The sequence below is a fragment of the Triticum aestivum genome, chromosome 2A (assembly GCF_018294505.1).
Source record: "Triticum aestivum cultivar Chinese Spring chromosome 2A, IWGSC CS RefSeq v2.1, whole genome shotgun sequence".
Lineage (NCBI taxonomy): Eukaryota > Viridiplantae > Streptophyta > Magnoliopsida > Poales > Poaceae > Triticum > Triticum aestivum.
Genome location: NC_057797.1, coordinates 271,556,550 through 271,570,933, shown reverse-complemented (window position 1 = coordinate 271,570,933; position 14,384 = coordinate 271,556,550). Strand labels below are relative to the sequence as shown.

Sequence of the window (14,384 nt, the reverse complement as noted above, 5' to 3'; positions counted from 1 at the left end):
CGCCGCCGCCGCCCCGACCGCTCCGGCCGACCTACCTCCTCTCCGGCGAGACCCCGACGCTGGCGACCTCGGACCCGCCTCCCGTGAATAGTGCAGCGCCGCGCCTCGGTTTCCGTGCGAACCCTAGATCCAGATCCAGAGGTTGTTTTTTTGCTAAGTCCCTAGATTTTTTTACTCCATATGCTCCTGTTCGAGGCCCCGTAACTTTGCATCCGTAGCTCCGTTTTAGACATATAGTATATCAAAATGTTCACCTCGACGAGTACATCATTTCATTCCATTGCATCGTTTCCATTGAGTTCATATTGATGCCCGAAATGCTGTTAGAAGGAGGCTTTGTGAGTTAATTGTCAGATCTGCTAGTTCATCTTAGACTTTTGTCATTTTTGCCATGATTGTTGTGTGCATGATATGCCTATGAGTCCTTCATATGTTTTGTTAAGGATTTTTTCTTCTTTCTAGAGGTGCAACCTATGCATTTTTGTGATGTGTGTGGTGACTTGTGCAAGCTTGCAAAGTGAGGCACCCGGTGAATCTGTTTTCAGAGACTTAGTAGTTTTCACTAAGTCTGGGATTATTTAGTTCATGATGCCATATGTACATGTTGTTTCCTAGTGATCCGTGCCTCTTGTGAGGATGATCAGTAAAGGATTTTTGTTAATCTTGTAGTGCTCTATCCATCCATGTCTTTTTTTGCATTTATGGAGCAACCTAGCTTGAGTCAATCGAGCTCTACTTTTGCTTCGTTGCGAATCTGGGCAGATCGTCAACTTGTTTGCGATTTTGCCGATGCTATTGTAGTTGATCCGTGCATGGTATGCCATTGTTCTTGACATGTCTAGCTTGTATTTTGTGACTTATTTATGGGTGTATGCTTGTCTTGCCATGACTTGCTCTGTGGTGAGTGCATCGAGCTCGTAAACATGCCTTCGTGAGTTATATTTCAGCATGTCCCAGTTTTCACTAAGTCTGAAAACTGATTGTGTTTTTGCTATGTTCGTGTGCTTGTTAGTATATTTTGTGATCCCTTTTGGCTCAAGTTCACTAAGGGACTTTTGTTAAGCTTGTTGAGTAGCTCCATGCCATGTCTTTCTTTGTCATGTTCAGGTCCTGTAGCATGTTGTTTTGATGCTCCGAAGAGGGCTTCATGATCTGAAATTTCAGACAAGTGTTAATTTCACTAAGTCTGAGATCTGTTTTGCATTTGCGTTTTTGCCATGCTTGTTTGAACCTCATAATGGATGATTTGGCCGTAGCTCAGTGCTAGACTTTTGTTAATCATCTTGTGTGAATCCCTGCCATGTATTTTGTTGTCATGTTTGGTGGCTGTAGCATGTTCATCTCATTGCATTTAGATGCATACTTGCTGTAAATCGCAGACCTGTGTCAATTTTTGAAACGCTTGCCATTTCCAAACCGTAACTCCGATTCCGGCGTTCTTTATATCGTTTTCAAGCGATTTCATCTCATCTTCCCAGTGGCACACTTGGAATTCCAAGTTGAGGCCAGGTTCATGCATTTCCTGTCATATCTTGCATTTTGCATCCCGTATCGCATCCCGCATAGCATATCATCATTGCATCATATCGCTTGATCCTTGCACGTGGTTGATTGTGTCCTTGTTGCTTGTTTGTCTTGTTTGGGTAGAGCCGGGAGATGAGTTCGCTACCAAGGAGCCCGTTGAGTTTGCTTATGAGGATCCAGTCAACTCTGACAACTGTGTAGGCAAGATGATCATACCCTCGAAATCACTACTATCTTTGCTATGCTAGTTTGCTCGCTCTTTTGCTATGCCAATGCTACGATGCCTACCTTTTGCTTGTCAGCCTCCCAATTGCCATGTTAAACCTCTAACCCACCATGGTCCAAGCAAACCGTTGATTGGCTATGTTACCACTTTGCTAAGCCCCTCTTATAGCGTTGCTAGTTGCAGGTGAAGATTGGAGGCGTTCCTTGTTGGAACATTTATCTACTTGTTGGGATATCATTATATTGCCATGTTATCTTAATGCATCTATATACTTGGTAAAGGGTGGAAGGCTCGACCTCTCGCCTAGTGTTTTGTTCCACTCTTGCCGCCCTAGTTTCCATCATATCGGTGTTATGTTCCCGGATTTTGCGTTCCTTACGCGGTTGGGTTATAATGGGAACCCCTTGATATTTCGCCTTGATTAAAGCTTTTCCAGCAATGCCCAACCTTGGTCTTACCATTCAACACCTAGCCTTTTCTTTCCCTTGGGTTCTGCAGACTCAAGGGTCATCTTATTTTACCCTCCCCCCCCCGGGCCAGTGCTCCTCTAAGTGTTGGTCCAACCGAGCGATGTCCGGGGCTACCAGGGGCAACTCTGAGCTGGCCTACCCGACGTCTTGCTCATCTGAGTGTGCCCTGAGAAAGAGATATGAGCAGCTCCTATCGGGATTTGTCGGCACATTCGGGCGGTGTTGCTGGTCTTGTTTTAACCCGTCGAAGTGTCTTGAGTTACCGAGATACCGAGTCTGATCGGAACGTCTTGGGAGGAGGTCTATTCCTTCATTGACCGTGAGAGCTTGTCATGGGCTAAGTTGGGACTCCCCTGCAGGGATTGAACTTTCGAAAGCCGTGCCCGTGGTTATGGGCAGATGGGAATTTGTTAATGTCCGGCTATAGACAACTTGAACCTTAATTAATTAAAATGAATCAACTAAGTGTGTTGCCGTGATGGCCTCTTCTCGGCGGAGTCCGGGAAGTGGACACGGTTTTGGAGTAATGTTTGCGCAGGTTGTTCTCTGGTTTCTCGCTCGTGCTTTGCCTCCTCTTCTCGCTCTCTTTTGCGGATAAGTTAGCCACCATATATGCTAGTCGCTTGCTGCAGCTCCACATATATTTGCCTTACCCCTTCCTATAAGCTTAAATAGTCTTGATCGCGAGGGTGCGAGATTGCTGAGTCCCTGTGGCTCACAGATTACTATTACACCAGATGCAGGGCCCGATGATTCCGCTCCAGGAGACGCGTATGAGCTCAAGTGGGAGTTCGACGAAGACTCTCAATGATACTACATTTCCTTTCCCGATGATCAGTAGTGGTGCCCAGTTGGGGGTGATTCGGACTGTGTCGCATGTTGGGTTCTCTTTCATTTTGGCTCCGTAGTCGGGCCTTGAGTGTATGGTTGATGTAATGTTAATCTATGCACTTGATTGACGTGGCGAGTGTAAGCCAACTATGTTATCTCCCCTTTTATCATTATATTACATGGGATGTTGTGAAGATTGCCTAACTTGCGACATATGCCTTCAATGCGATTATGTCTCTAAGTCGTGCCTCGACACGTGGGAGCTATAGTCGCATCGAGGGTGTTACATAGGGTTACACAAGGTCGTTTAAAAAGGAGGAGATATGTATATCTGTATTGCCTATCTTGCCTTCCACGCCAAGTAGAGTCCCATCTGAACACGAGACGAAGTCTTCAATCTCGTATCTTCATAGTCCAACAGTCCGACCAAAGGATAGAGTCCAGCTGTCCGGAGACCCCCTAATCCAGGACTCCCTCACCCGCGGATTTTAATCTCTTTGCTCGAAGTTCAGTTTCCAAAACTGTTTCGGAGGATTTTTGCTTGGTATGTGACTCCACCGTTTGTCCAATTAGTTTTTGTTTTAGTCGTTTAAATTTTCAATAATTAGCTACTCTTTGTGATACTGTAGATGATCTTGCATGTTCAATTCTTAGAGTTCTAAGTAGTTTGAATGCTTGCTATGGCCTCTATGTATCCCTATGAGTAGTTGGTATCATTTTTGTGAAGTTTTGTTGAGAAAATTTTGTGGACTAAAAATTTCAGAATTTTTGTTCATAGGAAAAACATGAATATCTTTAGGAAGTTTGGTTCCAAGAAGAACTCCAAGGGAGTTATTGGGGAGTCGTCTAACAGTGATCTCCACCCCAGGGGTTGGTGGAGGTACGGCCGTGCGAATGGCCGCATACCCCATTCATGGAAGAGGCTGGAATCCTGCAAGAGTTTACACAATATGCTTCTAATGCCAGCCTCACCAACTTCATCGCAGCTGAATGTGAACAGTATCATCTCCTCACAAACACCTTTGTTCAAAGTTTTAATTTCTTCCCTAGGAATAATCCTCCTGAGGTGTAGCTTAATTTATATGCTGAAACCCGCCAGATACCACTTACTAAAATTTGTAACATATGCATCATCCCTTCCAACGGAAGTTTAGTTGAGCCTAGGCCGGCGGAGTTTGAGGCCTTTTATCGAACCTTGACAGTGAGAGATGAGAGAGGGGTGTCGACTGTCACTGCCACTAGCATACATTTTCCTGCCATGCATTATTTTGCTTTATTTGTTGCTAAGTGTTTGCTTGCTAGAGAAAAAGTAGGTGCGCTCAGCGCACCAGACTTTGCTGTTTTACGTCATGCACTAGAGGGCGACAACACTTATAGCTTGGGAGCTATTGTAGCACATCGCCTCCACGTTAATAAATCCAAGGGTAAAATACATGGTGGGATCTTCGCTACTTGTTTGGCGGCTCACTTTAATGTTGAGATAAGTCTTCCTGATTATCCTATGACCAAGGTTTACCTAGATCGCACAGCCATGGATCACCACCATTTTACTGATACCGAATCTCCTAACATCCATGTTCCATATAACCTGGTTTTTAGTGTGAAGAGTCGCGATATTATTCCATCGGCTACTCTTGCTTTGTTTGATCCTGTTGCCAGGGGCGGATATAGGATTATGCATGCAGACATCATCGCTTACCGGAACGATCGGGCTGCAGCAGAGGAGGAGCCTCAGTAGTGGGATGCATGGATGCCTGCTCCTCAGCACCCCAAACAACTATCCAGACTAGTGAACGATTACCAAACTTGGACAAAAGCCTAAGCTTGGGGGAGTATGTGTTTTTCACCGACATTACACTTATGTTCACACATCTCATTCCAGTTGCCGGTGTTTACACTTTTTCATTGTATCATCCATGCTTAATTTTATTTTCTTGCTTCCTGCTTGTGTGCTTGAAAAACCTTAGAAAAAACAAAATAATTAGTTATAGTTAATTTACTTTCTATGCATGCTTAGCTGTAGCACTAAAGATAAAACCCAAAAAGATTTCCTTGTTCTTCTTTTGCTCATTGGGAGCTTTCATGTGTAAATAGTTTTTCTCATTTTTGCTTTCCCTTTTTTTGCTTGTTCAAGAAAACCAAAAACTCCAAAAATATTCTAGTATGTTTCTTTGGATTTCTTTTCCTTTTATTCGAGTCTTACCGAGGAGATGACCACGATGAACATGTTGAGTGGCTCTCATATGAATAACTGTGGATCTAATAAAGAGCCCATTTACCTTGTCTTCTCATGTTGAATAAAATGTTTGCAGATTCCAGCTTAGTCCACGAAACTATTGCATTATGATTATTTTCATATCGTTCTGTCGTGCAAGTGAAAGGCAATAATGACAATATTCAATGAGCTGGCCGTGGCAGAGAGAAATGGGTATGAACTTGACTTGTTCTGTTTGTGTAAATATGTTTAACCTAGTATCCATGATTCAGCCCGTTGTGATTAAACATATTTGCAATGACAATTCGAGATTATAGTTTCTCATGCCATGCATAAGTAGCTAGGAGTGGATAATGATTTATCTTGGATATCAACATTGCGGTAAAATGATTGTGATGTAGTATGATGATATGGTATCCTCTTCTGAATGTTTGAGTGGCTTGACTTGGCACATGTTCATGCATGTAGTTGAATCAAAACCAACATAGCCTCTATGATATTTATGTTCATGGTGTTCATATCCTACTCATGCTATTGTCCATTGTTACTTATGCATAATGCATGTTCATGGCCGTTGTTTCTCTCTAGCTGGCCGCTTCTCAATCTAATTACTAGCCTTCACCTATACGAAGTTGGAATTCTGCTTGTATCTGAAACCTTGAACCGAAAGTTATTCCAGATGAGTCCACCATACCTACCTATATGTGGTATTACCCTGCCATCCTAGGTAAATTTGCATGTGCCACCTCGAAAAAATTCTAATAAATATCTTTTTTGTGTGCCTGGATCGTTCATGGAATGACAGGAGGTCGTCGGTATCTTCCATGCTAAGTGGGTTATTCTCAGGTCGAGTGTTTATTCACTCGCCATTGCACGAGAAAAGGGCGGTAATAGGGATGCCCTGTCCCTTACAGCAAACAGAAAAAGCTTACAAATAATCAAAGAAAAATTCCCAATGGAGTCAAAACCTTTACTTTTATCGCTTCGGAACCACCACTAGCGTGCTTAGAATGGAAGATATTGATAACTAATAGTCGTGAAGTAAATGAGAAGGGTGCATGTCACAAAAAATCATTTACCTCTATTTTAAAAACTTGAGCTCTGTCACCTCTGCAAATCAGTGCTTCCCTCTGTGAAGGGACTACCTATTTACTTTTATGTTGTGCCATCACCTTCTAAAACAAGCACCAAAACCTGAGAGCACTACTGTCATGACTTATGCATTGTGTGTAGCTAATGTTGGGTGCATCATGAATGGATCTTTTCTACCATGAATTACAATGTTTAGTTGCTGCTTGGAATTTGGAGGTGCTCTGAATTTATGTTTGCGGTCCTAGAAGGGGCTAGCGAGATACCACTATTGTCATATTATATCATGGTTGTTCTGACAATGTGTTGCCGTTTGAGATATCTTATTATTGTGCGCTAGCTGATTATGTTATTGATATGAGTTAATATAATTTTTAAGAGTTATTGCCGGCATGGTTAGTTATAATGTTGGCTAAAAACCTAGGTGTTGTTTAAGCTTATTTATGCAAACAAGAGCGAAAGAGTTCGTAAAAGTTTTTCTTTTTCACTTTTAGTTTATCAACTAAATTGCTTGACGACAAGCCATGGTTTAAGCTTGGGGGAGTTGATACGTCTCCAACGTATCTACTTTTCCTAATGCTTTTATCTTGTTTTGGACTCTAATTTCCATGATTTGGATGAAAATAACCCCAAACTGACGCTGTTTTCAGCAGAATTGCCATGGTGTTGTTTTTGTGCAGAAATAAAAGTTCTCGGAATGGAACGAAACTTTGCGAGGATTTTTTATACAACAAATAAGAATTTCTGGAGCCAAGATCCATCGAAGGGTGGGCACAACCCACGAGGGTGCCCCCTCTTGGCGCACCCAGGTGGGTTGTCTCCACCTGGTGGCCTGGCAGACCTTGAAACCGACGCTATAAAATCCTATTTTTCCATAAAAAATCAGGGAGAAAGAATTATTGCGATCCACGAGACGGAGCCGCCATGACCTCCTATTCTTCATCGGGAGGCCAGTTCTAGAGTCCGTTTGGGGCTCCGAAGAGGGGTATATTCATTCTTCGTCATCACCAACCCTTCTCCATCATCAATTCCATTATGCTCCCGACTAGGAGTGAGTAATTCCTTCTTAGGCTCGCTGGTCGGTGAGCAGTTGGAAGAAATTCATCATGTAATTGTGTTCGTTTTGTTAGGGCCTGATCCCTAGTATCCACTATGTTCTAAGATTGATGTTGATATGACTTTGCCATGCTTAATGCTTGTCACTTTGGACCTGGGTGCCATGATTCCAGATCTGAACCATTTATGTTATCGCCATTATATCCATGTTCTAGATCCAATCTTGCAAGTTAAAGTTACATACTGCGTGTTATGATCCGGCAACCCCGGAGTGACAATAGTCGGGACCACTCCCGGTGATGACCGTAGTTTGAGGAGTTCATGTATTCACCATGTGTTAATGCTTTTTTCCAGTTCTCTATTAAAAGGAGGCCTTAATATCCCTTAGTTTCCAATAGGACCCCGCTACGACGGGAAGCTAGGACAAAAGATGTCATGCAAGTTCTTTCCATAAGCATGTATGACTATTTACGGAATACATGCCTACATTCTATTGATGAACAGGAGCTAGTGCTGTATCGCCCTAGGTTATAACTGCCTCATGATGAATATCATTCAACAAGTCACAGATCCAATGCCTACGAATTTATCTTATATTGTTCTTGCTAAGTTACTACTACTATCGTCACTAATGCACTTGCTACAAAACTACTGCTAACATTGTTACCGTTACTGTTACTGTTGTCACTATTATCAAAACTATCATATTACTTTTCTACTGATCACGTTGCTACAGATAATTAATCTCCAGGTGTGGTTGAATTGACAACTCAGCTGCTAATACCTTCAAATATTCTTTGGCTCCCCTTATGTCAAATCTATAAATTTGGGTTGAATACTCTACCCTCGAAAACTTTTGCAATCCCCTATAATTGTGGGTTATCATGCCTCTTCCGCACACACTTCTTCTCCTTCTTCTCTGCAATTCTTCCCTTCTAGCCATGGTGAGGGGCGAGGGCATGGTGGTGCCCCAGCGGTGGTGACGAGGGCTTCTACTCGACAGTGAATCCCTCCTCCTCCTGACCCTACAGCGACGGAACCCGCCATGAGGGGATGAGGTAGAGGGCGGGGCCGTGGTTGCAGTGGCTCCCAAGGAAGAGGAGGATGGGGCGGTTTAGCCGCATCCCCACGGGTGGCCCTCCCTCTGATGGAAGGCATTGTCGGGGATCAGCCTCAGGAGTTCATCATCAGGTTGTACAAGCCCCTGTGCGTTCATCTTCATCTCCCTACTCCATTTTCTCGGGAAATGGAACTTGAACAACAACAAACACCCCCATATACCAACGCATTTGTACCAACGATATCACAGGATGTGTTGTTTATCCCACCTCCCACCTCCCGCACTTAGAGCTAACCTCCTCGTCCCTAAAAAACATCCCCGTACCCACACCTCATCCACCCAAATCACGCAGCCAAAAATTCTATCTACCATCTCTCCCCCCGAATCCCCTCTCACTCACCCGCGACTTCCATGGCCAGCCGCCGCACCTTTGATTCTAGATAGATCCGGCGCTGTCCCGCGCCGTCCCTCGTAGGCCAGGCTCCCCCTCAATTGTATCTTCCTATATTCTGCTGCGGCGACGTCGTCCGTGCCACTGCAAGCATCCCCGCGGTAACCCTAGCCGCCACGGATCGCCGGCTCAGCTCGCCCGCCTCTGTCTTGGAGGCCACTACCCCGCGTTGCTGCTGCTGGCTCGAACATGGTTCTGAAACAAGTTGTTGTGTCGGGTGCTGATCCTTCTCTCGGTGGTGGCCTGCAGTGGAGACAGGTCCGAGGTTAGCGGAGCCGGGGGTGTAGCTTCGGTCGTGTTCCTCGAGACCTCGACTATCAATTGGATCCCTCCAGTGTGGGTGGTTCTTGCGGCTCGCAAAGCCTTCAGTGGCGATGGTACACTTTTGGATTTATTTTGGTGCCCGGCATAGTTTTGCTTTGGTGTCCCTGCGTCCGTTTGCTTGCAGCTGCATGCTTGCTTGGCTGTTGTGCATGTGTCTGTGTGGTGTAAGCATTCTGATAGAAAGTGCAGCCCTTGGTGACGCTGATTGTTTGCTACCGCAGCAAGTTGCTATTACTACCGCCTCTGGTTGCTATAGCTACTGGTGCTGATTTTGCTGCTACTTAGTACCTATATAGTAGATAGAGGATGATATGCATTCCCAAATAAAAATATAGATAATCTATATGTTCTAAAATTCTTGTAAACTGAACCAACTACTTGTCATCTCTTCTCTAATCTCTTCCCTTGATCAGATTCTCTTTTATGCTCTCCATTGCAAATATTACTCAATAATTTTTTGACTGAAGTGTATTACTCAATATGTACAATGCGTACAGTAATAATCTCTTCTCTTGATTTTCCCTTGCAATTTTTGCCTGCCAAGATGTCAGCTAATAGTCAGTCAGTCTCTAAACACTTGTAGTAACCGTGATGTTGGTATCAAACTGTCCTACAGGTCAGGTTTTGAATTATTGGCAATAGATGCACAACAGATAAGATTGTGTAAGGGATTAATTTGCTTTAATGGCGTGCAGCTTCAGGGGCAGATGGAAGGAAATGTACAGCTTAATTACGACAAGGTCGCAAAAAGTGTGGTAACCCATTCGCTTACTTGGTAAACTCTCTCCCCTGGTTCAGGCCACTATAAGGTGTCCATTTCTTTATATTCTCCTAGCATTCTTATTTATTCCATATCCTTAATTTTTACACTAACTGGTCCAATGAATCTTTGTTAGTTAATTATGCCAATATATGTCTATTTTTTCCGGTCTTAATTTTTTCCAGGCCCATATTTTGTAGAGTCATATAGGTATCAATATTCAGTTATTAAATGACATGACAAACAATACGTGATTAGGGAGCTGAGCTATGACCAAAGATCAAATTCTCCAGGTTAAATGAAAAGTCACATTGGCAGTAAAGGCACATGGGTCGTGTTTCTTAGTTTTGAGAAAAAAAGCGTTCATCCATTACTCAGCTTTGCTTTTATTCGGATAGTTCAGCCATTACATAGGTCACCCCTCATGCATTTTCATAAATATGTATTTATCTCTAGTGCTTGGTATGGTCCTCAAGAATTAAATAGTGTCACATTAAATTATTTTTAATTTTGTGTAAACTCCCTGGATCCTACCTTCTCTAGATATAAATTCTCAGGAGCCCAAATCTAATGATTTGTTTCTTTTCATGTTGTTTCTTCTACTGGTTCTGAGAATTTTATTTTTGAATTGAGAAATTCCAATGTGACAATGTAGTTCTCAGGTATCTACAAAGTTTTCTGCGATGTAGATTAGTTAATGATTTTTGGGCTATTGGCATTCAGTTTTTTTCCTAATACATCATACCAAGCATGAGCTGTACGTAAGTAATGGTGACACAAAACTAACTAAGGCTAAGACGTTTATGTGGTTCCTTAGTACAATGTATAGTATGTATGTTTTAAACTTCACTTGGAATTTATGCCTAAATAGTATTATGATTTTTCTTTGTAGGTTGAGAATTTCAATACTAGATGATTAATTGGAACCTTGGAGAATGTATGATGATTCTTGGTACTTGGAGGAGAAACAAGACAGTTCTATGAATGTTTAGAAATTTCATTTTTTTCTAAGAAAGTGATGTACTCGTAGTTGATGATACTTGCATTGTAATAACAGATTGTTTTGTTGAATCAATATATGACTTCCATTTCTACTCTATCGAATCTTACTAAAGTTATACCTTGTACTGCCATTCTACTAAAGGTATACATGTACTGCCATTCGCACTAAGTACTGTTTTAAACGATCATATATGGAGGTTATTCTATTGTGCAAGCACAAGTTCATAGAACAATAGTGTTATAAACGACTATATATGGAGGTTATTCTATTTTGCAAGCACCAATGCATAGAAGCGTTGCATGGATTTGTTGTTGCCTTGCAACACATTATTCTCCAGATTACCAATGGATCTTTATACGTTGTTATAGACCCTTGCAACGCCACCAAAGACAACGCATATGAATTCGTTGGTGTAGACCTTAGCAACGCTTATATGAACAAACGACAACGCATCTATACATTGCTGAAGGGGGATTCCTGTTGTAACCACACTCTCTGAGGTTGCACATGAGGGGTTATTAGAATGGCGGCAAGTGGGTGGATGTCGATTTCCCAACTCCTCATGTCATGTACCTCCACCGTGGCTATAAGACCTTTGCTCACGCCCACAGCTTCTCGGAGGGGCACGTTCTTCAGTTCAAATTAATGGAGAACGGCCTGCTCTTCGTCAAGATCTTTGGGCGCTCAGGAGGTTGCTCAGGGTGCTGCGCGGAGAGCTGGACCGACGACGAAAGATCCTTCTCAAGCGAAAGCGACGAGGAGGGTAGTGACGGCAATGACGACGGCAACGGGCGGGAGGGCGACGACTCCAACTCCGACTCCGACTAAGCGCTGCCTGCACCATCTTCATCAGGCGACAATGCCATCATCTGCATCTGCATCTCCTTCCCAGCAATGTGATTTTGCCGGCAAGTTGGATGCAGAGGTGGGATGGTGTTCCCTGGCTCCTCCAGCAGTCCTCCAGCTGGACCCCGGCAGGCTTCCTCTCAGGCTGCTACTCCATTAACCCTGCCGCGTCCTACTGGCCCTGGTGGCGGTAGCCAACGGGCCGCCTCCACTGTGCTATCCATCAACGCGTTCCCCGGTGCTCTCCTACTCCTGCTAGCCTACCACTCCTGGAGCCCAATGGGGGAGGGCTGGGCTTCTGCCCAGGTGCTCCTTTTGCCCTCCTGGCCTTCGACGACCGTGCCTAGGAGGAGAGGGACAAGAAAGGGCATTACGGGGAACTTATCTTTTTTCAACCTTAAATATGTAGGCACTTGCCAAATTTTAATTCAAATAATGTAATCTCTCGAGTCCATGTTTCTATTATGTAATGCTTGTAATTGTATTCTGCATATTAATGAAAAAGATGAACCTTGTTGGGAACTTGTGCATGTATATGTCCATGCAAAGGAGGGATGCCTCTTTACTGTAAATAAACGAGTTTTTCCCGGTAGTCTATCCCGCCGGTACCTTTTTGCTTGCTAGAGAAATGCGTCTACCGGGCAAAAGTAAAGGGACCAGCCCCCGCCAACTTCTTTTTACCAGAGGCCACTGCAACCATTCTGACTGAAGCAACGTTCAAGGTAAGGATGGGAGCACCTAAGTCTCAAAAGAGTGGCGATGTTTTCTCATGCACAAGTTATAGCTTACATAACACTAATGGACAGGAGGTATAACTTATCTATTTGGCTTGCCGGGGATCGAAGTGTCGGGCTGTCTCCTCAACTCCTTGTCGAAGCCAAGTTCATGGCAGGAACCTGCAGCTTCATGCAGATGAGGATGAATGCAGGATGCAATCCTATCTATATGCATATGAAAATACTCATGAAATTCTTATGCAGTGCTCTTGGAATGCTCATGCATGCATGCAATTTGGTCGGGGGCCCCCAGAGCACTTCGTTTATTTTCTCTTGCACAGGGTCATCACCCTGGCTTTGTACCAGGTGTTACATGCAACTAAGGCAAGGCCTGTACAAAAGGGTGGCTGCCGGGCAGGGCCCGACAACCCCGCCTTATGGGTAGAACTTGCGGAGATGCTCAATATTCCATGTGTTTTGCAACTGAGTGCCATCTCCGATCTCCAGACGGACTGCACTAGGTCTGGTGACTCGTACTACCCAGTAAGGGCCTTCCCACTTCAGCGACAACTCATTTGTACCCTTGGTGAACTGAACGCTCTTAAGGACAAGGTCGCCTTCCTCAAAACACCGGGCTTGAACCCTATGGCTATGATAGCGAGGCAGGGCTTGCTGATAGTGTGCAGCACGCATAGCAGCCCGGAGACAATTATCCTTGAGTTACACAACATTGTCACGTCGGTGTTGATCTTGCGCTACTTCATTGTAGGCAAGCACTCAAGGCGCCCCGTAAATGAGTTCTGTGGGCATAACTACTTCTGCCCCGTAGACCAGGGAGAAGGGAGTCTGCCCGGTAGCTCAGTTTGTGTAGTTCTGAGGGACCAAAGAGCTATTGGTAGCTCCTCGATTCACCGCTTGCAGCTCTTCTGCAGCGTATCAAAGGTTCTTGTCTTGAGGCCTCCTAGCACTTCAGCTGTAACATCCCAAATTTTCAATTTGGAATGTTATACATTAGATCATCATGCATATCATATTTTATTTTGCTTTTGGTTTTGATCCTAGAAAATCCTAAGCAACTCAAGGACCCACGGAGAGAGTTGGGGATTTCGTTATTTACATATTTGAGTTTTCTCAAATTATGTAAACAGGATCATTTGATTTTATTTATTTTATCATCAATTATTTCTATTACAAAAATATGAGAGCGGGAATAAAATGACTTTCCCAAAAATATAGAAATATTGAGGATTTAATAAAAAATCAAATAAGATTTATTTTGGAGTTTTTCGGTATTTTTATTTGAATTTAGGAAAAATGCGCGTTTTTCAAAGTTGTAGTTTGGGCCCAGATAAATGTTCACTTTATCGGGCTTGATTTTAAAAACCCGGGAAAATTTATTTCGTGATTTTTGGAGTCCATTTAGTATTTCTTTTTATTTTTCTTCCGAGCGGAATTATTTAAAAAAAACGCGGAACCGACTTTGGGCCGTACTCGGCCAGGACTCCCTGGCCGGGGCCTTTATAAGGCGGGCCCAAGGCCCGAGCCGAGCCAGCCCACCCCGCCGCCTAACCCTAGCCCCAGCCGCCGCCGCCGCCACCGGAGTTGCGCGCCACCCGAGGTTCGCCACCGCCTCATTTTCCGTGCTGTTTTAAAAAAAAATCTGTTCGTCGTTTTTCTTTTTCGTCGGATTTTTCGCGGTTATTTTCTGATCGCGATTTCTGATCCGATTTTCGTTTTAGTATAACTTTTCGCTCATTTATCGGAATCAGGCGATTCAAGCGCCTGGAGTTTCGTCTCGAAACCCTCTTTCCGA

At 43.8% G+C, this 14,384-nt stretch overlaps 1 long non-coding RNA gene across 1 annotated transcript; it reads left to right on the top strand.

Annotated features, from left to right (window-relative positions):
- Positions 1–8,755: 8,755 nt before the first annotated feature.
- Positions 8,756–11,120, top strand: LOC123185221 (uncharacterized). The gene is made up of 3 exons (XR_006493226.1): positions 8,756–9,299; positions 9,942–10,021; positions 10,899–11,120. It is a non-coding gene; the product is annotated as an uncharacterized lncRNA (long non-coding RNA).
- Positions 11,121–14,384: the final 3,264 nt, after the last annotated feature.